The 27,476-nt window shown below is 48.9% G+C and overlaps 1 protein-coding gene and 1 non-coding gene across 4 annotated transcripts in view; both read right to left on the bottom strand.

Moving 5' to 3' along the window:
* Positions 1-27,476, bottom strand: part of ADGRD1 (adhesion G protein-coupled receptor D1) — a 176,338-nt gene that overhangs the window by 62,216 nt on the left and 86,646 nt on the right. The gene's annotated exons all lie outside the window — the stretch shown is intronic.
* Positions 15,180-15,252, bottom strand: TRNAC-GCA. Its single transcript has one exon. It is a non-coding gene; the product is annotated as a tRNA-Cys (tRNA).

Raw genomic sequence — 27,476 nt, 5'->3', positions numbered from 1 at the left:
TGAAAGTGCTGCACTCAATATGTCAGCAAATTTGGAAAACTCAGCAGTAGCCACAGGACTGGAAAAGGTCAGTTTTCATTCCAATCCCTAAGAAAGGCAATGCCAAAGAATGCTCAAACTACTACACAACTGTGCTCATTTGACAAACTAGTAAAGTAATGCTCAAAATTCTCCAAGCCAGGCTTTGGCAATACGTGAACTGTGAACTTCCAGATGTTCAAGCTGGATTTAGAAAAGTCAGAGGAACCAGAGATCAAATTGTCAACATTCGCTGGATCATCGAAAAAGCAAAAGAGTTCCAGAAAAACACCTATTTCTGCATTATTGACTATGCCAAAGCCTTTGACTTTGTGGATCACAATAAACTGTGGAAAAGTCTGAAAGAGATAGGAATACCAGACCATCTGACCTGCCTCTTGAGAAATCTGTATGCAGGTCAGGAAGCAACAGTTAGAACTGGACATGGAACAGACTGGTTCCAAATAGGAAAAGGAGTACGTCAAGGCTGTATATTGTCACCCTGCTTATTTAACTTCTATGCAGAGTACATCATGAGAAACGCTGGGCTGGATGAAGCACAAGCTGGAATCAAGATTGCCAGGGGAAATATCAATAACCTCAGATATGCAAATGACACCACCCTTATGGCAGAAAGTGAAGAAGAACTAAAGTGCCTCTTGATAAAAGTGAAAGAGGAGAGTGAAAAGGTTGGCTTAAAGCTCAAATTCAGAAAACTAAGATCATGGCATCTGGTCCCATTGCTTCATGGCAAATATATGGGGAAACAGTGGAAACAGTGGCTGACTTTGTTTTTCTGGGCTCCAAAATCACTGCAGATGGTGACTGCAGCCATGAAATTAAAAGACACTTACTCCTTGGAAGGAAAGTTATGACCAACCTAGACAGCATATTAAAAAGCAGAGATATTACTTTGTCAACAAAGGTCCATCTAGTCAAGGCTATAGTTTTTGCAGTAGTCAGGTATGGATGTGAGAGTTGGACTGTGAAGAAAGCTCAGCGCAGAAGAATTCATGCTTTTGAACTGTGGTGTTGGAGAAGACTCTTGAGAGTCCCTTGGACTGCAAGGAGATCCAACCAGTCCATCCTAAAGGAAATCAGTCCTGGGTGTTCATTGGAAGGACTGATGTTGAAGCTGAAACTCCAGTATTTTGGCCACCTGATGCAAAGAGCTGACTCATTTGAAAAGACCCTGATGTTGGGAAAGATTGAAGGCAGGAGAAGGGGACAACAGAGGATGAGACAGTTAGATGGCATCACCAACTCAATGGACATCAGTTTGGGTAAACTCCGGGAGTTGCTGATGGACAGGGAGGCCCAGCGTGCTGTGGTTCATGGGATCACAAAGAGTTGGAAGTGACTGAGCGACTGAACTGAACTGAAGTATTCCATTGCGTATATATACCACATGTCTTTTATCCATTCGTTAATGGACACTTCCATACCCTGGAGATTGTAAATGCTGCTGTGAACATTGGGGTGCATGTATCTTTTCAAATTAGTGCTCTGGGGGGGATTTTTTTAGACATCACCCAGGAGTGGAATTGCTGGGTCATATATATGGCAGTTCTTATTTTCAGTTTTTTAAAGAATCTCTATACTATTTTCTGATTCAACGAACATGAACCTGGGTGAACTCTGGGAGATGGTGAGAGACAGGAAGGCCCACTGGTGTGCTGCAGTCCATGGGGTCACAAAGAGTCAGACACAACTTAGCAACTGAACAACAACATACTGTTTTCCCCAGTGACTGCACCAATTTCCATTCTCACCAACACTGTATTCCCTTTTCTCCACATCCTCATTTGCTATTTGTGTTATTTTTTGACGATGGCCATTTTCTGATAGGTGTGATACGATAACTCCTCAAGGTTTCGACCTACATTTCTCTGCTGACTTGAGATGTTAAGCATCTTTTCACATGCCTGTTGACCATCTGCATTTCCTCTTTGGAAAAACATCTATTCAGTCCTTCTGTCTATTTTTAAATCGTTTTTTTCTTTTTTAAATGTCAAATTGTGTAAGCTGTCTGTATACATTGGATATTAACCCCTTATCAGCCATATCATTTGCAAGTAACTTTTCTCCTTCAGTAGGTTGTCTTTCCATTTTGTCATGGTTTCCTTTCTCTTGCAAAAGCTTTTAAGTTTAATTAGGTCCCATTTGTTTACTATGCACCATTTTTAAACAAGGAATGCATTTGTGTGATGCTTGTGTAATGGAATAAACGTTAGGGCAGCCAGGACTAGAAGGAGCAAGCCAGCAACGTTGTCCGAGGCCCTGAGGGCTTCCCCAGGATGAGGAGCCACCCCTTCTCTCGTCGCCAGCTCTGCTCTGAGCACAAGGAAGTATTTCCACGTGGGAGTGGCACAGAGACTGGAGCCCTGACCCTCTGACTCTGGACCTAAATCACTCTTCAAGGGGAATTTAAAAATCAGGCGCAACCCAGAAGCCAAGCGCCTGTGTGGTCGGCGGGTGGAGAGCAGACGGCAGTCCCCGGGATCTGGGGCCAGGATCACACCCGAAACAGGAAACCCCGTCTGGGTTCCTCCCGGCTGGGCTCCTGTGATGGGAAAAGCAGATCCCCTCCTTCTGTTTGGAATCTGCAGCCAAAGTAGAACAAAGGCTCTCAGCACGCCTCCAGGAAAGACTAGACAGTTCCCAGGAGCACAGGAGGAAGGAAGGGTGTGTGTGAACTCACCGGGCGTGGTGCTGCCTGAGAAAGGAGGGCGGGTCCGCCAGGTCATGGCCCACTTTCCTAGAGAGATATGGGAGATGCCGTCCCCACCAGTCATCCCAGGACCCAGGAAATGGGGGTCCCCATCGGGGAAGGGGGAGAAGCAACAGCCACCTTGACCTCCCTAGGCCCTGAGGCTGAGGACCCTGCAGAGCCCTGTGGTCCACAAGGAAAGTCTGATTCTTCACCAGACATCTCTTTCTAAGCACCTAAGTCCCATGAGGAAAGGCTACATGGGCCCCAGGGAACATCTCCTATGGGATCTGAGACTCCCACAAACAACCATAAGGGTTTCCCATTTGGGGAGAAGCAAGTGGGATTAATCAGGAGTTCACTGCTGCAGGTTCAGCAAGAGGTCTCCATTTGAGACACACCTTAGAAGAGAGAAAATCTATCCTACAGCAGCCTATGAATGTTCCTCATTTAGAAACTTGCTTGCTTTTCATTCAAGGACAATTGTCCCTGGGTGTTCGTGGGGGACTTGTTCTAAGACCCCCAAGGACACCCAAATCCATGGATACTCAAGTGCCTTGTACAAAATGGTGTGGTTTTTGCATATAACCTACACACATCCTCCGATATACTTTTTTTTAATCTTAGATTGGCTTTATTGAAAATCATCGAAAATTCTAACCATAGAATAATCAGTATAGAGTCTATTCACTGAGTGCCTATTATGGATTGAACATGGTAGATGAGTACTTACAACTTTTATTCACAACACACTCTGAAGTAGGAATCATTACTGCCACTTTATATATTAGAAAAGATCATTTGCTTAAAATCTCAGGAGAGCATCTAAAAATGTCAGTGATTCAGCCAGGGCTTCATGCTATTGATACCTGTCTGTAAGACACGTTATCCCACCAGCACCCTCATGAAATTCTTAATAATTAAGAGATAAACAATAAAACAAGCAATAAAATTCAAAAGCTACATCATATCCATGTCACTTTCTATATCATCTTGGGCTTTTGCTTTGTGCCGTTGGGCATCTATTTCTATGGGGGTTGTTTTGTTTTTTTGTTTGTGGTCAGATAGAGGACATTTTTGTTTGTTTGTGGTCAGAGAGAGGCGTGCTGCAGTCCATGGGGTTGCAAAGTGTCAGACACGACTGAGCGACTAACCAACCACAGATGCCCTTTAAATGAGATGAGAGCATCACTTACCAAACTGCCCTCTAACTAGGAGGCAGGATCTGCTCATTCCTACCCCATTTGCTGCGGAACTGAGGAGAGCTTCACAAGCAAGGTCAATGCCTTCCTTTCTCATCTCCTAGGCAGAGAGGACAGTATATTTGGAGGCAGGGGGCGGGACAGGTAGAGTTGCTTTACAATGTTTTGTTAGTTTCTGCTGTACAACAACGTGAGTTGGCTGTATGTATATATATACCCCCTCCCCTCATGGACCTCCCTCCCAATGCCCCATCGCACCCCTCTAGGTCATCGCAGAGCCCCGAGCTGAGCTCCCTGTGCTGTGCAGCAGCTGCCCATGAGCTGTCTATTTCACACGCTGCAGTGTATAAATGTCAACGCTACTCTCTGTTTGTCCCACCCTCTCCATCCCTCACTGTGTCCACATGTCAGTTCTCTGTGTCTGCGTCTCTATTTCTGCCCTGCAAATAGGTTCATCGGTACCATTTTTCTAGATTCCACATGTATGTGTTAATATATGAGATTTTCTCTTTCTGATTTATGACAGACTAAGGCCATAGCACCCCACTCCAGTACTCTTGCCTGGAAAATCCCATGGACGGAGGAGCCTAGTAGGCTGCAGTCCATGGGGTCGCTGAGTTAGACACGACTGAGCGACTTCACTTTCACTTTTCGCTTTCATGCATTGGAGATGGAAATGGCAACCCACTCCAGTGTTCTTGCCTGGAGAATCCCAGGGACGGGGGAGCCTGGTGGGCTGCCATCTATGGGGTCACACAGAGTCAGACACGACTGAAGCGACTTAGCAGCAGCAGCAGCAGGTTCATTCATCTCTCAACAAATGACCCAATTTTGTTTCTTTTATGACTGAGTAATATTCCACTGTGAATATGCATTACATCTTCTTTAGTCATTCATCTGCTGATAGACATTTACATCCTTTCCATGTCTTGGCTTCTGTGAATAGGGCTGCAGTGAACACCGGGATGCAAGTGTCTTTTTGAATTATGGATTCTTTCCGGTGTATGCCCAGTAGTGGGATTGCTGAGTCATACGGTAGTGCTATTATTTTTATTTTTTTAAGGAACCTCCGTAGTGTTCACCATAGTGGCTGTATCAACTTATATGCCCATTAACTAAACAAGAGGGTTCCCTTTTCTTCATACCCTCGCCAGCATTTATTGTTTGTAAATACTTTTGATGATGGCCACTCTGACCAGTGTGAGGTGATACCTCATTGTAGTTTTGACCTGCATTTCTCTAATTAGTGAGAAATGGAGTGTTTCCCATCATATCAATAAACAAGGATGTTACAGCTATCAGCAATTCTGGCCTTCCAAATGTGAGTTTCTGAGCCCAGAGAGGGCCCAGGAAGAATGAGGCCTGTGACTTGGCAGCCATCAAGCTGCAGCCACTTCCTACTGTGACACCGAGGAGGCTGGGGACAAGAAAAAACCAGGATGCTGGCCCCAGAGAGCTGAGATGCATATGAAAGGGATGATTTCAGTAAGCCCAGACTCTTATATCTTCCCATACACAGAAAAGTACCAAATTCCTTAACTTGAGATATCTGGTTTTCCTCAATATTTTCTTGTTTAACCTAACTGCTTCTTGTTGCCAGCGTCTGTATAACCTGACTCCTTCCCACCACCTCCTCAGAACAGTTCTCTCGGGGTCACTTGGGATGCTGTCGCGTGACAGCTTCAAGCGTCAGGCTTGACGTCCTAAAAATCCCCACCAGATAAAACATAAATCTCAGTTTCTAGGTTGTGACTATTTTTTCCAGTCAACATTAGTGATGTTGAGCATCTAATCAAATAGTACATAAAAAAAAGAATGACAACAAAGACACAACAACCCAAAATCTATGGGGTTCAGCAAAAGCAGTTTTAAGAGAGAAGTTTATAACAATTCAATCCTACCTCAAGAAATAACAAAAGTCTCAAATAAACAACCTAACTTTATACCTAAAGCCACTAGAGAAAGAAGAACAAACCAAACCCAAAGTTAGTAGAAGGAAAGAAATCATAAAAGCCAGCACAAAAATGAAACAGAAATGAAGAAAACATTGGCAAAAATTAATGAAACTAGGGCTTCTCTGGTAGCCTAGTGGTTAAGAATCCACCTTCCATTGCAGGGGACATGAGTCTGGGCCCCAGTCAGAGAGCTAAGATCCCACATGCCTTGGGACCAAAAAAACAGAAACACAAAACAGAAGCAATACTGTAACAAATTCAATAAAAACTGTAAAAATGGTCTATATGAAAAAAAATCTTTAAAAAAAATCAATGAAACTAAAAGCTGATTCTTTGAGAAGATAAACAAAATTGATAAACCTTTAGCCAGACCCATCAAGAAGAGAGTTCAAATCAATAAAGTTAGAGATTAAAAAGGAGAAATTGCAACTGACACCACAGACATACAAAGGATCATAAAAGACTACTATAAGCATGCATAGGCCAATAAAATGGACAACCTGGAAGAAATGGACAAATTCTTGCTGCAGCTAAGTCGCTTCAGTCGTGTCCAACTCTGTGTGACCCCATAGACGGCAGCCCACCAGGCTCCCTCATCCCTGGAATTCTCAAGGCAAGAATACTGGAGTGGGTTGCCATTTCCTTCTCCAAAGCATGAAAGTGAAATCGCTCAGTCGTGTCCGACTCTTAGCGACCCCATGGACTGCAGCCCACCAGGCTCCTCCGTCCATGGGATTTTCCAGGCAAGAGTACTGGAGTGGGGTGCCATTGCCTTAGAAAGGTACAAATTTTCAAGACTGAATGCTTACTCCTTGGAAGGAAAGTTATGACCAACCTAAGCAGCATATTAAAAAGCAGAGATATTACTTTGCCAACAAAGGTCCGTTTAGTCAAGGCTATGGTTTTTCCAGTGGTCATGTATGGATGTGAGAGTTGGACTGTAAAGAAAGATGAGCACTGAATAATTGATGCTTTTGACCTGTGGTGTTGGAAAAGACTCTTGAGAGTCCCTTGGACTGCAAGGAGATCCAACCAGTCCATTCTGAAGGAGATCAGCCCTGGGTATTCTTTGGTGGGAATGATGCTAAAGCTGAAACTCCAATACTTTGGCCACCTCATGCGAACAGTTGACTCATTGGAAAAGACTCTGATGCTGGGAGGGATTGGGGGCAGGAGAAGGAGACAACAGAGGATGAGATGGCATCACCAACTCGATAGACATGAGTTTGAATGAACTCTGGGAGTTGGTGATGGACAGGGAGGCCTGGCATGCTGCAATTCATGGGGTCGCAAAGAGTTGGACACAACTGAGCAAATGAACTGAACTGAACTGAACTGAACTGAACCAAGAAGAAATAGGAAATACAAACAGACAACTCACAAGTAATGGAATTGAAACTGTAATTAAAAATCTTCCAACAAAGTCCAGAACCAGTTGACTTCACAGGCAAATTCCATCAAACATTTAAAGAGCTAACACCCACCCTTCTCAAACTCTTCCAAAAACTGCAGAGAAAAGAACACTCTCAAGTTCATTCTATGAGGTCAACATCATCCTGAAACCAAAACCAGACAAAGATTTCACAGAAAAAGAAAATTACTGATCATTATCACTGATAAACATAGACACAAAAGTCCTCAAGCAAACACTGGCAAACAGAATCCCACATTAAACAGAACACATTTAAAAGGATCATACACTATGATCAAGTGGGATTTATCCCCTGGATGCATGGATTCTTCAAAATATGCAACTCCCATATACTTTAAATCATCTGTAGATTATGTATAATCCTAATACAATGTAAATGCTATGTAAATAGTTGTCAGTGCATGGCAAATTGATATTCTTTTTTGGAGCTTTCTGAAATTTGTTTCCAATATTTTCCATCTGAGGTTGGTTGTTTCTATGGATGTGGAACCAGCAGACATGGAGGGCCAACTGAATATAGTTTAACTTATGCATTAGTTGGAAGGACACTTGTCTATCACTGTGCCAAGCAACACACATGGAGCACTATGTCCCTTAATTTGACACTTAGTAAAGCTGGACTGTGAAGAAGGCTGAGCACCAAAGAATTGATGCTTTTGAACTGTGGTGTTGGAGAAGATTCTTGAGAGTCCCTTGGACTGCAAGGAGATCCAACCAGTCATTCTAAAGGAGATCAGCCCTGGGTGTTCTTTGGAGGGAATGATGATAAAGCTGAAACTCCAGTACTCTGGCCACCTCATGTGAAGAGTTGACTCACTGGAAAAGACTCTGATGCTGGGAGGGATTGGGGGCAGGAGGAAGGGGACAACAGAGGATGAGATGGCTGAATGGCATCACCAACTCGATGCACGTGAGTTTGAGTGAACTCCGGGAGATGGTGATGGACAGGGAGGCCTGGCATGCTGCAATTCATGGGGTCGGAAAGAGTCAGACACGACTGAGTGACTGAACTGAACTGAAAGCAATGGCAGACCAGAAAGAAGGCTGAGCACCAAAGAATTTATGCTTTCAATCTATGGTGCTAGAGAAGACTCTTGAGAGTCCCTCAGACAGCAAGGAGATCAAACCAGTCAATCCTAAAGGAAATCAACCCTGAATACTCATTGTAAGGACTGATGCTGAAGCTGAAGCTCCAAGACTTTGCCCACCTGATGGAAAGAGCTGACTCATTGGGAAAGACCCTGATGCTGGAAAAGATTGAAGGCAAGAGGAGAAGGGGATGACAGAGGATGAATGGTCACCAATTAAATGGATGTGAGCTTAAGCAAATTCAGGTAGACGGTGAAGGACAGGGAAGCCTGGCATGCTGCAGTCCAGGGGGTCTCAAAGAGTTGGACATGACTGAGCGACTGAACAACAGAAGCAATGGCAGGGGTCTTAGCTCACCCCTGCCCCCAACCCAGAGCTGCAGGCATGTGTGCCCGGCTGTTAGTCAGCAGGAGGTCTGGAGCAGCCCCCTCTGCTGTTCACCCTCCTCTCTGATCAGGCTTATCTCATGAGCCACGGGCCAGGCCTCTGCATGGCTGAAATGTATCCCCACTTTATGGAAACAAGAATGACAGAGGTATTGTTGAGTGGGGGATGACAGGGAACACCCTTCATCCAGCCTCAGCCTTCTGGAATTTTCAGGTGTTTCTTTCACTCACAGAATCACGGGCAGCATAGCACAGCAGAAGCAGCCCCTCCTGAAGATGGTAAGACAGGTTCCAGCACTGGCAGGATTGGGGCAAGGCAGAGCCCGACGAAAGAGATCCCTGAGATTCACTTCTGGATGGGGAGACCAAAGCAGCCTGGTGGGTTGAGTTGTACAAATGCTGAGGGTGAAAGTTCAGGTGGGCTGAGAAACTGAGACCTTTGATCTCATGGAGCAGGGGATCAGGGAGGCTCTCTGGCTCCACACCCTCCCCCCAACTCCAGCACCATTTACACTGGGCTTTGCCCTTTCTGGCTCCCAGGAGGAGTGGGCCATGTCTTGGGCACTGAGAACCCACAGGCGCTGCACTCAGACCCTCCCAAGATCCCTCAGTGTGTGATCAGCTCATCAGAGGCCCTTATCCACAGCCCCCAGGCTCTCTCCATTCAAATGCTGCCTGAATCCCCATCTCCACCAACCCTGCAAGGTCCACCAGCCAAGAGAGGCTCCTTAGGGCTTAAGTTTGTCTGTCCTGTCTGTGGACAGACATACACACTTGTTCTCATCCTCAGAGGAAAGCTAGGCCTCAGTCCCAGATGGACCCCAGCCTCCAGACCTGCCTCTTCCCTCCACGTGCAGCTGAGCACAGCCAGAGACAGCGAGAAGGGCCTGGGCGGGACACATCAGCACACCCACAGCCATCAGGAGCATGTCAGAGATGCCCACCAAGGACCTCATCCAGAGGCCTGGGGAAGGCGGAGTCCCTCATTTGCGGGAAACTTGAGTTTTTCCGCCTTCACTGTCCCTGTGGAGTTCTGGGCAGGGGCAGGTCTGGTGACAGAAAGGAATTAAATTCTAAATGTGATCCTCTGTGATCTCCAGACTCAAGTCCTCTCGCCTCTGTTAAATCTCACGGGTCCAGTGTGAGGCCCCCAGCCTCTTGATTCTCACATTCATGGTTTATATTCAGTGTGTAAACCTGCAAGGCAGGTGAGGGAAACATGCAGAGAGAAAATTGCTTTGCTGCTTCCAGCGAAAAAAAAAAAAAAAAGGAAAAACCCCACAAAGTTACACGGGAATCTGGAATTAGAACAGCCCGCTTCAAATTGAACAGAAAATGTTCTCACATCATCCCCGTGGCCCAGGTAACAGGAGTCAGGAAGGTCTCAGTGGACAACGCACTGACATAAGCTATACACATCCCCAGGCCTGTTCTTGCATGTGGCATTTACAGCTGTGATGTCTCAGAGCAGAGAGATGGATCCCAGGGAAGGCAGAGTGAGGGGCAGAAAACAGAAGCAGAAAGAGGCAGGAATGTGTGGGGACGAGGGCAGCTATAAGCTCTTGTCAGCCTGGAGGTTGGGGTTCTTTCTAAAAGTCTCCATCCCTATTTAACATGAATGGGCTGCAAAGATTCTTAGTTTTTGTTGTTGCTGGTTGTTTGTTTTTTTTGGGGGGGGGAGGGGGGGCGCTGTGCTGAGTCTTTGTTGCTAGGCCAGCTTTTCTCTAGTCGTGACAAGCAGGGGCCACACTCCAGTTGTGGTGCCCAGACTTCCGATTGTGGTGGGTTCTCTTGTTGCGGAGCATGGGCTCTAGGGCATGCAGGCTCAGTAGTTGAGGCATTTGGGCTTAGCTGCCTTGTGGCATGTGGGATCTTCCCAGACCGGGGATGGAACTTGAGTCCCCTGCATTGGCAGGTGGATTCTTAACCACTGAACCACCAGAGAAGTCCAGATTCTTGCTTTTAAAACACAAGGAAAACCTTGTATTGAGCCACACACTCAGACCTATTTGATGCTAGACAGCTTGTTTATTTATGGCTCTCAAGGGTCTGGGGTCACTACATAGGTTTGCTTCCAGTTTGATTCAAATAGAAAAGAACAAAGGCAACTGTCCTGGTCTCAGATCCCTAATGTTTATTCCCACCTCCCTCCTCACCCGCTTATTCCCCCCTCAGGCTAACCACAGGGACAGCAGGTGTCCCCAGAAAACCCCCAGGGAACGGTGTCTCACAGACCTCAGAGCCAGGCCAGCTATACCTAAAAGGGGCACCTTGATCCTGGAGGGTTTAAATCCCAAAGGAGACCCTCTTTGCCCTCTCTTTCCTAATCCAAGAGGGGAGAGTGGAAGACACCTAAGGAATTGTCTGAATTAGGACAAGTTCACTCAAGTAGCAAAAATGTCTTTTCTATGGAAAACATGAAATCCTTGTTTTTCTGGGATCATCTCCTCCCATGAAAAAATATACACCTTAAAAAAAGAAATAAATGCCATGATTTTTCTTACAGTGCCTCAAAATACATTCTGTATGAACCCATGAGCCTGAGCTAATGATATCGCCGTAATATTCAGGGTGGATTTTCAGAAAGAAAATGAGTTATAAAGACATATCCTGACAGTCAGCAAGTAGATGAGTGGGACAGAGCAGAGACCCAGAGGCAGCTCCACACAAATCCAGTGAACTGGCATTTGACAAAAGAACAAAAGTAATTCAATGAAGGAAGGCTAGCTATTTCCCTAAATAACGCCAAAGCAACTGGACATCCATAGGACAATTAGTCAGTCAATAACCCAACCTAAATCCCAACCTTACACAAAAATTAACAGAAAATAGATCCTACATTAAATGATTTTTTAAAGATAATTTTTATTTATCTATTTATTTTTGGCTGTGCTGAGTCTTCACGGTTGTGCAGGCTTTTCTCTAGTTGTGGCAAGGAGGGTTACTCCCAAGTTGTGGTGTGCCAGCCTCTCTGTGCAGTGGCCTCCCCTGTTGCAGAGCATGGTTCCTAGGGCAAGTGGGCTTCAGTAGTTGCGGCACAGGGGCTGAGGAGTCGCAGTTCCCTGGCCTCTAGGGTGCTGGCTGAGCAGTTGCGGCACAGGGGCTTAGCTGCCCCATGGCATGTGGGGTCTTCCCGAACCAGGGGTAGAACCCATGTCCCCTGCATTGGCAGGCAGATTCTTTACCACTGAGCCACCGGAAGCCCTTCCTTAAATGTAAAACATAAAGCCAGAAAACGTTTAGAAGATAACAGGAGAAAATCTTCAGAACCTAGAGTTCATTGAAGAGGACTGAGCTATGACGCCAAAAATACATTCCATAAAATTGAAAAATAAATAAATCAGGCTTCATAAAAACTAAAACCTTCACACTCTGCGGAAGACCCTGTTAAGAGGATAAAAAGATGAACTACAGCCTAGGAGAAATATTTGCAAACTATACAGCTGACAGAGGAGTCATATCAAGCATACATAGAGGATTCTCAAAGCTCAATTGCGAAAAAAAAAAGAAAACAAAGAATCCAATTAGAAAAGGGAGAGAAGGCATGAACAGACATTTCACTGAAGAGGATACACAGATGGCAAATAAGCAGAAGACAAGATTTTCAGCATCACTAACCCTCAGGGAAATTCAAATTCAGCCCACAATGAGAACAACTGAAAGAAAAGACTGACTGAACCGAACGCTGGCAAAGACGCAGAGAAACTAAATCGCTCACACATTGCTGGTGGGGACGTGAAACGGCAGAGCCACTCTAAAAACGAGTTTGGAAGTTTTAAGAAATATTGAAAAGACTTATCCCATGGTCCTGCAATTGTACTCCTGGGAATCTACCCCAGAGAAATAGAAACTACTTCCACGCAAGAACCCATACATGATTCTTCACAGCAGCTTTACTTGTAATAATCAAAACCGGGTAACAACTAAAACATCCCTCAGTGGGTGACTGGCTAAACACACTGCAGTTTATCTAGACCCCAGATGACTATTCAGCCAAAAGGGTTTAAGCTAGTGATACACATGACAGTTTGCATGGATCTCACGGGCATTAGGTTGAGTGAAAAAAGCCAATTTCAAAAGGCAACATCTGTATGCTTCTATTTAGGCACCCTTTTCAAAATGACAAGACCATAAAGATGGAAAACAGATAGTTGGTTGCCAGGAGTGAGGGATGGTGAGGGGAAGGGAGTACAACCAAAGGAGATGTTTTGGGTGGTAATTGGTTCTGCACCTTGATTTCAATGATGTTCTGGTGAATCAAGCATTATTCCAAAACAAACAGTCTTAAAAACCTATTTTCAGGGCAGGAATAGAGATACAGATGTAGAAAACAGATGTGTGGACCCAGTGTTGTGGAGGAAAGCGGGGGCATGAATTGGAAGATTGAGACTGACATATACACACTACCATCTCTATAGGGAGACGTAAATAAATAGCTAGTGGGATAGTACCGTACAATCTGCTATATAGCAGGGAGCTCAGCTCCACAGCTCTGCGATGACCCAGATGGGTGGGATGGGGCGGCTGCAGAGAGGGTCAAGAGGGAGGGGTTACATGTATACATACAGCTGGTTCACTTTGTTGTACACAGCAGAAACTAACACCACATTGTAAAACAACTCTACCCCAATTAAATAAAAAAAAAGTTTAGCATCAGATCAGCGATCACCCAGCCAAGCTTTCTAGCTGGAATAAATAAAACTCAAGCAGGAGATAAAATGTCCCCAACCATTAAGCCCGGGATTTTAATATTTAAGCCTCATTTTGATTACCTGAAATCTGCAGAGGAACACAGAAGTTTGTCAGTAAGCCAGCTAAGGGGATCACAGGTGATAGACTGTTACTCTCCTTGTTGGGGACAATACTACCGGATTCATAATTATCCTTCCTTCCTCCCAGCACCTTGGATCTCAACTATTTGTCACCACGTATGAGTCCCAGGCAAGCCCAGCACAGACAGATGCAGGCAGACCTGGGCGTAGGCTGAGTAGGCTCCCTCACTTCCTCCCTGGGGCCTCCTTCCATCTCCCGGGGCCCTGGTTGCTACATTAACGCCCCTCTTTGCATCCTGAGATGTGTGTGTTTTGTTCCCACTTTGAAGCACAAGTATCTTGTGTGGTCTGGGCCAGAACAAAGGGAAGTGATGGCCCCACAGAGGGTCAGTCCACAGGCTTCTGCGCCCTGCCCCTCCATGTCAGAGTCCATCCCACATCCACATCAAAGTGGTCAGCTTTTGCCCCCAGGTCTCCTTCTGGAAATTTTTTCTTCCCACATACCTCTTGCTCATAGAATATTTGTGTTAAAAATTTTTTCCCTGGATACCTGCGTTGAATTTTTCAAAGATATTTCACAAACTTTAATGTTATTTGAACTGTGATACAAGAAGGGAAAAAAAGAAGCTAGACTTAAAATACGGCTTCAACACTGATCTGTTTGATCTTCCTCAAATGAACTTCTTGCCCTTCTCTCCCGCCCTGACGACGGTCTCCACGAAGGGAAAAGGAAGGGCGGTGGTCCCTAAATCAATCGACCACATCGGTTCTTGCTCTCACGCAGTGGAATGTTTTCCTATAGTCTGAAAAGCTTCCAGGACAATAAACTCAACTATAACCTCGAATGTATCTCTGAAAAGAGTTTTCAATTTAAAAAGGTAAATAGTGCCTCATGATATGCATCCTCAGATGGGAGGGAAAAATATAATTTTCATACCACAAACTAAAAAGCAGCGTAAAAACTTTTAGGATTTGCACATAATCAGGAAATTTCAATTACAGGTATGCCCCTGGGGGTCACATGGGAAGGTCCCAGGGAGTGTAATACTTTAATTTCTATGCAAATAACAAGATGGGTTTAAAGGTTATAAAATTCTGATCTGTTTTACAGCCTGGTTCTGTGGCTGATAATAATAATAAATCAGGTTTGCAGCCTTGAACCCTCTAATAAACCACATTAAAATGATGTTATTTTTCATGAATGAAGAGCAATTTTACTTAGAAAAGAAAATAGGAGTTTAGAAGCCCACAATTTGCAATCTTGAACAGTCTAAGAACTCTCTTCAGTGTGCGCTGTGAGACACTCCTGTCAATCATCTTTCCTTCCCACGTTCCTGCTTGCTATTCTATTCTGTTAGCTCATATATTATATACGAAAGTGACAATGAAAGTCGCTCAGTTGCGTCCGACTCTTTGTGACCCCGTGGACTATACAGTCCGTGAAATTCTCCAGGCCAGAATACTGGAGTGGGTAGCCTTTCCCTTCTCCAGGGGATCTTCCCAACCCAGGGATTGAACCCAGGTCTCCCGCATTGTGGGCGGATTCTTTACCAGTTGAACCACAAGGGAAACCCAGGAATACTGGAGTGGGTAGCCTATCCCTTCTCCAGGGAAGCTCCCTGACCCAGGAATTGAACCAGGGTCTCCTGCATTGCAGGCAGATTCTTTACCAACTGAGCTATCAGGGAAGCCATACAGTAGTTTAACCCAAATTTCCCCAGGCCTTAAACTCACACACACAAAAAATCCTTTTCTTAAAGCAAGAGAGAAAGCATAAAACCTTTCCCTTGAAGTTCTCTTCCCACATATTAAAAGCCTAACTTTGAAAAGGGTAAAACCATGACTCTCAAACAGATAAACTGGGTTGGCCAAAAAGTCCATTTGAGTTTTTCCATATGATGTTGTGGAATTAAAATGAATTACTGTTGTTTAGTGGCTAAGTCACGTCCAACTCTGCAACCCCACGGACTGTAGCCCACCGGGCTCCTCTGGCCATGGGATTTCCTAGGCAAGAATGCTGGGGTGGGTTGCCATTTCCTCCTCAAGGGGATCTTCCAGACCCAAGGATCCAACCCGAGTCTCCTGCACGGTCAGGCGTGTTCTTTACCATCTGAGCCAGCAGGGAAGCCATATAAAATGAATATCTATAAACTATATTATCTAACTCATTAATGAATGAAGCAACCATTAAATGTTAGTATCACTTCAAAGGAAAATTCAAAGAATCATGCATCTATGAGACCACCAGGAACACTGAAATAAATCTGCTTAATAGATACAAAACTGGCAAAACGCTGTCGCAATCCACAGGGATATTAATCATCTCGCTGACACTCCGTCTCTGCCAGACAACATTCGCATTTCAACGGGAAGAATGAAAGATTTCAATGTGATCAGTTCACAGAAAATGATTTTGTAAGCCAGATCCCGAAGGTCCTAAAATATGAACATGACCAATTACTTGTGAAAAGAACACCTGTTATTCTCATGGTATAAAAGCCATTTGTGATTTTTTTTTTTTCCAAACCACCATGTTTGCTTCTACACAAGGCTCTTACTTAAAGATAAACATCTTCCTGATCTGGCATAGTACTTTGCTAGAATTTAGCAGCATTGAATCAAAAAGCATTTCCAAGAAAAGAAAAACAAAAAAAAACAAACACTTCTCATTTGTCATGATGTAAATATGACAAAAAGGAAGACGCAAATGTGAGTGCACAGGACAACAAAAGAAGAAGCCAACAGACAGCAGCGAGGAGGGGATCCGGTCGGTGAACACTCTTGGTTCTGCCGTGACAGCGGCGGTACCATGAAGAATGTCAGGAAGGCAAATGCAAGAAAGACTGGAAACAATGCTCTGGAAAACCTACACCCTACGGGGGAGGCCTGAATCTCAGAGAGAACAGGCCCAGGCTCTGTGCATGTGAGGGGACCCCGTGGCTGGTGGAGTATCCCTCAAGTGAGTTCTGCGCTGTGAACAAGGGCGCAGCTCCTGAACGCACCGCGCAGGGAGCGCTCAGTCCACCACAGGATCAGCCGGTCCGGTGGGTGATGTCACAGCTGTCCTTCACCCCTCCAGAGGCTCCTATGATCCCCTAAAGAGTTCATGAAACCGTCTTCCTGACTCGATTCCATAAAGCCACCAAGAAAGGATAGCGCCCTCGATTCCCATTACTTCGGATGCTGGGAATCTGCCCTCACGCCTCTCGGTTTCCCCCGACTTCACTCTAGTGGGTCTCTCCTCACTCTCCCTCTCTCTCGACAGCGCCACGTGACCTGGGTCTAAGCTAATCCATGTGCCTTCACCTCCTGATCATTCACTGAAAGAGAAGCCAGTCGGCCCCGGGAGGAGGAAAGCCCCGGAAGCGTCGCTGGCTCTTCTGTGATGGTGAGCAGGGGCAGTCACTCTGTCTCCACAAAGATCAGAGCTCCGGCCCCAAGCGGAAGGTGTGCTGGGTCCAGGCGCAGACCAGAGACATGAATGAGGAGTGACCTCAGCGGTCAGTGCAGCGGCAGGAGGCTGGGAAGGAGCACTCCCAGAACAGCTCAGGACCCCAGCCCTTCCAGAGCTGAGCTCAGTGCAGGCTCTCGGGCCCTCCTGCAGCTGCAGCCCCACCTGCGCTTCCTCCAGCCCTTGAGCTGGCTTCTGGGATGAGACTCGGCGCAGCCAGAGATGGAATGTGAGCACCTGGGCAGAGGTGGCCACCTCCAGAGGGCATCACTTACAGGCAAAGCTTTTCCAGCATGTGGTGTGGGCAGTGACCTCCCTCAGCTCTGCTCTTGGGACCCCCCCGCTCCTGACACCTTGTCTTTCTTGGTCTTATCAACAGACCCCAGGAGTCATCTGGAAGTTCTCAGATCAGCACTCACCAGGTCGGGCTACGAAAGATGAGATTTCTGCAGAGATGTGAGGAGGAGGAGAATTCAGTGTGAACCATTTAATTAAAAACTGCTGGGTGAGATATGGGTTTGGAAACATCCTTTGAAACAAGCCCGAGTCCCTTCTCAAGTGAGTATCATTTCATTGTCCCAGGCATTCTGGAAAAGAGAAGCCCCTCTCTTCCCTTGGTGATTTGGTGAAGGTGAAGATCGCTCAGTCGTGTCTGACTCTTTGCGACCCCATGGACTGTAGCCTACCAGGCTCCTCTGTCCATGGGATTTTCCAGGCAATAGTACTGGAGTGGATTGCCATTTCCTTCTCCAGGGACCTTCCTGACCCAGGGATCGAACCTGGGTCTCCCACATTGTAGACAGACGCTTAACCGTCTGACTCGCTAAGTCATGTCCGACTGTTTTGCGAAGCCCGCCAGGCTTCTCTGTTCATGGGATTTCCCAGGCAAGAATACTGGAGTGGGTTTTCATTTCTTTCTCCAGAGGATCTTCCTGACCCAATGATCAAACCCGTGTCTCCTGCATTGGCAGGTGGATTCTTTCCCACTGAGCCACCAGGGAGATGCCTCCCTTTAAATAGCTCCTTATTAGTGAAGAAAGGTTAAGAAGCTTTAGAAATTCAGACATTTACTGCTGTCCCAAAGATCTCACACTCCAGACAAGTCTATGTTGTTACTCAGATTTCCCAGTCTGTTTCAATAGAGGATTCTCGACAGAAATGTATCATTCAAATACAAACACCCAAGTTCTCTGTCAAATCAGATTGTAGAAAAGACAGTGAGGTATGCCAGCAGCCTTTGTTGGAATCTATTGAAAGAGACAATGAATCCTCATTTCCTGGGGTGTATTGGCAGAATCCTCAATGTTACACTGGTACGGCCTCACCAAGAAGACCGCATCCTTGTTCCTCCAGCTAAACACAGATGGTGAACATCAGAAGTGGAGGACCATGGGATGGTTCACGGCCTCCGGAAATCTGGACTAGAAAATCCAAGTCAAACTGTAGCTGGAGCAACCCCAGAACACCTGGCCCGCCCAGTTCACAGCACTTCCCGCCACGAACGCAGCCAGTGAATCTTGAGAACTGCATTAATGATGATGATGTGGTGATGGCGGTGATGATGGTGATAATTCTTCTGGAAAAGATGAGAGGTCTGCTGTTCTATTGCGTAACGGGCCACCAACAGCCACAAGCGCAGTGCTGTCCCAGACGCTGTTTTCATTGTTTAGTCACTAAGTCTTGTCTGTTTTGTGACTCCAAGGACTGGAGCACACCAGACTCCTCTGTCCATGGGATTTCCCAGGCAAGAGCACTGGAGTGGGTTGCCATTTCCTTCTCCAGGGGATCTTCCTGACTCAGGGATCCAACCCGCATCTCCTACACTGGCGGGTGGATTCCTTACCACTGAGGCAACTGGGACTTGCTAAATTCCCAGCTTTCTGCACAAATTCTTGGAACCTCGTGGATCCAATACACGCTCCAAATACCTTGCAAATGAAGCATCTTTGCCTAGTTTCACAGTGACGAGACAGAGCTGAAGCAGTGGGTGGATGCCTTCCTGCACCACCCAGGGTAACCTCATAAGCCCTGACTTACTTCAGGCTTCAAGTGCTGGCTCTGGTCTCCTCCTGGTGCACCTCCCCCGGCTCCACCTCCCCCGGCTCCACCTCCCCCTGCTCCACCTCCCCAGACACCTCTCCTTCGGGTGACAGACTTTCGGTTTCACCACCAGCCCCAAGCAAAGATGTAGCCAGTCCTTGGTGAGGGGCTCACATCTTGCTCTCATCCTACAGAGCTGGGTACCAGACTCACCTTCACTCACAGATGTCCTCAGGGGTGACCCTGGTATCACACCCAACCCACAAAGCATGTGTCCTCCACATGTTATGCCATCTGGTCAGCCTCACGGTTATGCCACGTGGTCAGCAGGAAGGGCAAACATCCCTACCCAGCTGCCACCAGAAGCCAGCTCGGTTGACACCTCTAGGAGCACCTGATCATTTTGGAGGGGGTGCGTGGATGAAGGCTATGTCTTGGTTACATTCGCATCTAACACAGAAAAGACTATGATGAGCATTTCATTCCCAGCATTTCAGACCACGAACAGAGTGAGAGAAGAGCAGATGTGCAGATTAAAGAAAAGCTTATGAAGGCAGACAAGTGTGTGGGGTGCAGACATGCAAAACCACAAGGGTGGACTGGAAGTGAACGAGTGATGCTGAGAGCGGGCATCAGGGCTGAACCTGGCCGCTGCTCCCTCCTGAGAGCCACTGAGTCACCAGCCAGCCCTGCCACACCTGCTTAACACCTGGGGCTCACGTAGCCCTCATGCCTGTCTGCAGACAGCATCGCGGCTTCCGTTGGACACAGGGGGAAACTGAGAACAGAGACCTCTAGCAACCAGCTCAAGGTCACACAGCAACCTATGACAGAGCTGGGACTTCAACATGGGGGTTAGCTTCAGAGCCTGCACTCAGCCGATGGGGAAAGCAGTGGCCTGGCTTAGCCCCATGGAGGATCTGGAGGAGGACAAGGCAGCCGGCCTCCCCACTGCACTCTGAGCTCCAGGACTCTCGGCAGAATGAAGTGCAGGAGAGGGGGCAAGTGGAAGAGAAGGTCTGGGTCCCTTCACAGTCTCAGGGAGAAGAGAAGGCAGGTTCTGCTGCCTGGGCCCAGGACTACAGACCTAGTTCTGGATGCCCTTGAATCCAGGTTTGTTCCGTGCTGTGCAGAAGAGCCATACCGACATCTGAGAGTGATTTCATCCTGGCCACAAACAAGGACAAGAACCTTTGATGTGAGCTACAAAAAGTTCCTGGATCAGCAACCTATTATCACTGTGGAGTGAGTCACTGATCTGAGCGTCAGCTGGGATGCCTGGAATGCCTCCACCCTACAAGTTCAAGGAGCCCAAAGCACCAGCATCTCTCTCCAGGGCTGCATCCCGAGCACTCTCCCATCCCATCACTTCCCGGAGGTCAGGGGCTCAAACCCAGGAGGGTCGGGTGAGCCCCAGGCACATCTGGGCTGCACCAGAACTACAGCTGGACTCCGAGCCCAGAGGATGGGTGGCCGTGCCTTCCCGGCCAGCTGCAGGACAGTTGAGGGAAACGCCCTCCTCAAGGAGGGGAGACTCCCAGATGACCGGGACTCCCCACCCAGGGTCGTCTCTGCCCCCATGCAGTCTCAGAAAGGTCACTGGTCTTGGACTGACCCTGCGTTCACAGACTCCCTCTCAGCAAACAGGATATACAACCCTGAGTGCCAGGTGAGGAGCAAGACAGAGGTCTGTGTCAGATGAACATCTGTTCCCCATTGTGCAGGGAAAGGCTCTCTGACTGACCACCAACAGCGACCACACGTCCCTCCTGTGAAGCTGGAGTTGCCCCGTGACTAAATGCTGATGGGTGGACACACTGCATCGAGGTGTCAGGAGCCTCCTGCAGAGGAGCTGATGGAGCCCCCAGCCCCACCATCTCCCCCCACGCCGATGTGTGATGTGGGGATGACAAGTGGAGCATCACCCCCTGAGAGAGAAACAGCCCGCTGTTCAAGCCACTGTCATGGGAGGTGGTGACGACTGATGAGGATGTCCTGTTGCTGCTGCTGCTGCTGCTGCTGCTGCTGCTGCTGCTGCTGCTGCTGCTGCTGCTGCTAAGTTGCTTCAGTTGTGTCCAACTCTGTGTGACCCCACAGATGGAAGCCAAAACTTCTCACACTGATTCATTGCCTGCCATGAAGCACGGAAGTGGGGCACGCATGGCATTACCCAGAACGTGGCAGGAATGCCCCTCCCACTGAGGCCAGCCTCTGTCCTCAAAGACGAGAATTCCGGCCTCGACTCAGCAAGACGCAGCTGGTGATGAAGACAGTGCTGGCCATTTCCACATCTCTCAGCTGAAATCCCCTCTGCCTCTGCCCCTTCTCATATCAGGGCTGCTGACCAGACCCCAGTCATCTCAGCTTCCATCCCGGCAGCCGACCAGGGGTGGCAGCACTGGAGAGGGTCCCCAGAAGACCCTTCACCCAACGAACAAGGTGTGGGTGCGAGGGCTGGGCAGTGGCGAGGGGCTCATGGGAACCACCAGCACCTCCTGGATGTGGGTCCCTTGCCTTTCACCCCCTCCCCACCCAGGGAGCAAATGGGAACAGGTACAGTCACCTCCTGGGCATGAGAGCATGTGGCTGATACCCACATGGGTCTCCTCCAGGAGTGTCACCTGTAACCCTAGTGTTACACGAACACCTGACTGCAGAAAGTGACACACCCGCCCTGAGGTGGCTGTGCACTGATATACCCACGGCTGTGTTGTGCCCACACAGGCTGTGGGGCAGCACAGGACCAGCACTGGGCTCATTCAGCCATCTTTCCTCCAGAGGGTCCAAACACTAGGCCCCTTCCTGTTCTGCCTGCTCTCAGAGACGGGTCCTGACCCACCCAGCTCAGCACACCTCCTCCATCATCTCCTTCCCAGAGTCGTGGAAGTGAATGAAAACAGACGGGAGTGGTTTATATAACAGCAAAGAACTCAGATGGTAAAGAATCCGCCTGCAGTGCGGGAGATGCAGGTTTGATCCCTGGGTCAGGAAGATCCCCTGGAGAAGGGCATGGCAACCCACTCCAGTATTCTTGCCTGGAGAGTCCCATGGACAGAGGAGCCTGGCGGGCTACAGTCCATGGGGTCTCAAGAATCGGACACGACTTAATAACTGAACAACAATAACAAAGAATTAATACCGTCCTGGCTGCTTCTGGGGAAGCTAAGGCCTCAGTTGACCCCTGTGCGCCTCTGTCCCCACCCCAGGCCTCCCCCAGCTCCACCCTTCGTTTGGCTTTGGGTAGACTCAGGAGACCTGGAGGCCCCCAGCTGAGAGCAAGAATAATAAAACCACCTTCCCAGGGAGACAGGCAGTGACAGGTAAGAGAACTGAAGCTCAGTTAGGCCAATGGGAGGAGACACCTCCACCCCCGACTCTCCCTAACCCACCCCCTCCACGTAAGGAGCCAGAGGCCACTCAGCTCAGACAATCGTCATCACCAAGGGAGGCACCCCCCACCCCGCCCCAAACTGAGTTTTCCCCAACAGCGTTGGTGACTGGAACTTCCATGAAACTGACCGGTTTTTAAATGTCCCCAGCTAAACCAAATTATCCATCTGACCGGAAGCCATCATGTCACACTGTGGCCTGAATCCTGCCCCTAACTCGCTTGGAAGAAACGCAAACTTCAGAGTCTGTGCTGCAGAACCAAACACGTGTTCAGGACATAGTTCACCCATATTCCATCCTCCTGCTCACTTAGGTCTTCCCATAAACCAGGAGCTGTCCCCCCAGGGGCCCCTCAGACAGCACAAGGTGGGGGGACATCCCTTATACATGGCAGGTATTTCCTTCAAAAACAAAACGTCTTCAGTTTGGAAAGTGATTAATGGAAACTTTTTTTTTTTGGCGAATGGAAAACATATGAAGTCAAAAACTATGATGCATCTTTTTCTTCAACCTACACATCCATCATTCATTCAACAAACACTTATTAGATGTCTGCTATGAGACGAGACACAGCAGTGAGCAAAATGTTTATTTCCCACCTCCATGGAATTATTTTTCTAGTGCAGGAAGGCAAGACAAATGTATGAAATACATAATATTTAGACTCTGTTGTGTGCTATGGAGAAAAGTAAAACAGAACATGGCAATTGGAAGGGTGGGAATGCAAGGGTTAGCTGCCAATGTTTGAAAATAAGACGATTCCATAAAAGCCTCTGGGCCTGCAGCCCCTTGCAGCTATGACCTCAGATGGGCCATGTCCTCTGAGTCATCTCCCCATTTGTCATCCCCTGCCTGTTAGGGGTTCTGGCCCCTGTCACTGACCTGGAAAGCCTCTGTCTGCTGGGTTGCCCTTTGCTGGGCACACACTCCCACCCCCAGCAGCTTCCTCAGCCTCCCACCCTAGCTGGCGTGTCCTCACCTCCCCTTCCATCCTTGACTTCATCACTCAGTTCATAACCTGGGGCTCAGGACTCCCACCAGCCCCAAAGAAAAGGGCTGTTTCCAGAATCCAGGTTGATGAGCCAAGGGGGCAACCTGTCTGCCTCCTGCCCCGCCCTGGTCTGGTCCTCTCTGAGCAAGACAGAAGTGCGGGAGAAGCCAAGGGCCAGAAAGAGGACTTGTGGGTGACACTTCAGGCTGCCCTGGGGCCTCAGAGGTGGAGTGCAGCGTGCACAGCCCGCTCTCTAAGAAGTCCGGGCCCTGGGGGCTCTCACATGAGGAAGAACAGACAGATCCTTAATTCAGCCCAAGGCTGCATTGTTTAACTCACCCCCCACAGGGACCAGCGCCTCAGACTTGGTATGCTGCATGAAGTCCCTGCTCCCCACTCTCCCTCTCGGTAACTGAACATGGAACACCCACCCAGAACACAGGAGGGCGGTCCCAGGAATGGCCACCCTGCTGACCGAGGTCATAACTCAGGTGTCCACAGGGGAGGCCAGTGGAACAATGCAGCCACCACTCAGCTATCAAGCAGCCCCACCATCCCGCCAGGCAGCAGGACCTGCTCGGGTTTCTGGAGAGAACCAGGAAGTTAAGATGTTAAGGTTAAAAATCCCCTGATTTTGATACTGGCAATGGTTTCAAAACTGTTTGAAACAGGGCCTGGGTCATCTATGGGCTGAAGGTGGTCTGAGGGCCACCATTGTGCAAGCTCAGAGCCAAGTGTGAACACAACTTTGCAGGTTCACGGCGACATTCGCCTCTGATGGGTCCTGCCAACTGCCCCACAAGGCTGGAACAGACATTACTACTGTGGTCCCTGCAGTGCAGACAACAAACTCCCACAGGTGCATGATTTACCCCAAATCACACCATTTGCCCAAAATCCAGGGGTACATCGGGAATTGTCCAGGGCTGTCTGAGCCCCGAGTCAGCCCACAGCTTCCCGGGGGGCCGGCCGTCTACCACGGGCACCGCAAGGTGATGTCAGGTCCACACAGGGAAGAGAAATGTCAGCATTTTCTATTTAATAGTAATATATCTCCAGGTATATTTGAAAAATGTTGGCCAAGCACAAGATGTCATGGATGTTAGTGCTTAAGATTTTACCTTTGTCTTAAGAAATAATGTAAATCTATTTTACTAAGTAACTGAAATATACATAATCACACATCAAACCCATGATTCACAAGCAGGTTCTTTTTAATGAGTGAGTGTCAGCTCCTTCTGAATGAGGGGCCGGAAGCAGAAGAGAAGAAGGGGGAGGGAGGAGGAGAAAGGGGAGGAGGGAGAGGACGGCGGGGAGGGGGAGAGGAGAAACAAGATGTGGGGGGAGAAGGAGAGGGAGGGGAAGAAGAGGAGAAGATAAAGGAGGAAGGGGGAGGAGGGGGAGGGAGGAGAAGGAAGGGGAGGAGGGAGAGGATGATGGGGAGGGGGGAGGAGAGACAGGATGTTGGGGGAGAAGGAGGGGGAGGGGAAGAAGAGTAGAAGATAAAGGAGGAAAGGGGAGGAGGGGGATAAGAGGAAGGGGAGGAGGAGGGAGAGAGGCAGGATGAGGAGGGGAACAGGAAGGGGGGAGGAGGGAAGAAGGTGAGGGTGGGAAGGAAGGAGGGGGAGGGGAGAGCTAGGAGGCAGCGGCAAAGCACTTCTCCACTTTGGCTGCACAGGTCTCACGATGTGCACGCTGTCGCTCAGTCACGTCCCACCCTTTGCTAGTCCATGGGCTAGGGCCCGCCAGGCTCCTCTGTCCGTGGGATTCTCCAGGTGAGAATACTGGAGCGGGTTGCCGTGCCCTCCTCCAAGGGATCTTCCCAACCCTGGGATCAAACCGAGGTCTCTCGCATTGCGGGTGGATTCTTTACTGTCTGAGCCATCAGGGAAGACCCATGTCTCATGATCAACACTTCCGAATCCTGTTAGAGGGACAACAAACCCCATCCATCTCTTCCAGAGCCTGGGAAACCCACGGAGCCACAAAAGACCCCTCACCCCAGCGGAGAGAGAGTCATTTCAGGGGTCTCACATGAGTTTCTGCAGGACCAAGGGGGTGATGCCCAGAGCAGTCCAGTCCCTCTGCAGGAGGTGGGCCTCTGCAGAGACCCGGAGCCCAGGGGACAGTGGCTCAGAAGTGAGTTTGGGCCACCATCTCCGATCCTTTACATTCCAAGGGAGAAAACAGACAGAAACCCAGATTTTTCATGAGAAATCTCCAAATCTTAAAGTGTTTGCAACGAATTCACTATTTTAAAGCAAGAAGCCCTCTCCAGACCCCAGGTAGAGCTGACCTTCGCCAGGTGGACTCTCTTCCTCATGAAGAGGAAGGACGCTCTTCCTCATGTCGCCATCTTGCTGTCAGTGGGGTGTGCTTGGGGACGGCTCCCTCCTGATAAACACAAAGCCAGCCCCTCAAGTCTGATGTGCCCAGCTGTCCCTCCAGGCATCTCTGCAGGGGTGACACTTGTTTCCCTGTTTCATTGCTTTCCCACTGTCTCTGAGCGGCTTCCGTGGGCCCTGAGCAGCGCTAGTCACGATCCTCCCAGGTGACGCCCATGCAGTCCCAACCAGGGAACCCGTGTGTATGCATGGCTCCCACCCCCTCCCCATGTCCCTGGTCCTGGAGACCAGAGCAGTTGTGTTTGCTGTGAGGATCCTTCTGGGATGGGAGCTTAGATGAGGCCCCGGAAGAGCTGAACCCTCCACTGACCACCCTCCGCCTGCGCCCACTGTCCTTGTGACGGAGAAGGCAGTGGATCCCCGGATCAGCCAGCAGCCTCTCTTTGGGGCTCCCCTAGGGGAACCTGTTCTGTCCAGCCCCAGACATAGGCCTCTCCCTCACATGTGCACCCTTATGAATTTTGTCTCAAGGTCCCTAACAAGATGTCAGTGGCTCCTCCTTCCCCTCTGAGGACTGGGGTGCTCCCTGCCCCTCCCCCCTATGAGGGCCCAGAGGTGCATCCACCCCCGCATGCTCAGCCTGCACCTGTTCTTCTTCTTCTTTGAGTGCTGTACACAGTGAAGATCCCCTAGAGAAGGAAATGGCAACCCACTCCAGCATTCTTGCCTGGAGAAGGAAAGGGCAACCCACTCCAGCATTCTTGCCTGGAGAATCCCATGGACAGAGGAGCCTGGTGGGCTACAGTCCCTAGGGTTGCAAAGAGTCAAACACGACTGAAGTGACTTAGCATGCATGCATGCACGCAGTGAAAAATCAGGTTTTATGCAAACGCAGCTTCTCTGGGGAAAACTACAGGGCAAGGAGACAGGATGTGTGCCCCACTGCTGCTGCCCCATCGGTGGGATGGGGGGCTCCTAGTCATGCCCAGTTTTCTCCTGACTCCAAGGTCAAGGGTCAGTCCCAGGCATGGCTGCCGGGGCCACTGCTCTTGCCACAGAGTTAGAGGAAGGTGGCCCCTCCATTACCTCTGACTCTAACCAGGCAGGGGCAGGCCTCACAGGTTGGGGGACAGGGGTGAGTGTCCATGTGTCTCACCACTGGACCACTCTGGGGCTGGCCCTGAGGAGCATTAGTTCATCACATTTGCCCAGGATCCCAGTACCAATCCCCTGGCTGTCTGGCCTCAGTAGAGGAGGAGAGGGGGTGTACTTTCAGGAAGACGGTGGGGTGGGCTCATCCCTCTGGGAGGAGCTCCAGCCAGCCCCCAGCGCAGGGGAGGGCTCAGGAGCCACTACTGCTGTTGGCGTCATGATCACAGCGGAGGGTGGTGGGCAGACAGGGGCTACACAGAGGCGATGTCCATGCTCCTGGGACACCAGGCTCACCCCTGGAGGGACCCTGAGCTGACCAGCTCCCCTTGCACCTCCATCTGACTTAGTGTCACCAGAGCATCCTTAATCCCCTCAGGACAGAAAGGACTCACTGCCCCTGCAGAGCCCTACCCCTCCTCGCCTGCTCTGGAATTCCTTATCCATGCCCCACCAAGGTCTGAGCCCAGTGAGTCCCTTCCCCTCATCTTCACCAGAGAGCCCCTCTCCTGGTTGTGTTTCCACTGTCCCAGAGCAAACTATCTG

This window comes from Capra hircus, chromosome 17 (assembly GCF_001704415.2).
Source record: "Capra hircus breed San Clemente chromosome 17, ASM170441v1, whole genome shotgun sequence".
Classification (NCBI taxonomy): domain Eukaryota; kingdom Metazoa; phylum Chordata; class Mammalia; order Artiodactyla; family Bovidae; genus Capra; species Capra hircus.
This window is presented reverse-complemented; position numbering and strand designations above follow the sequence as displayed.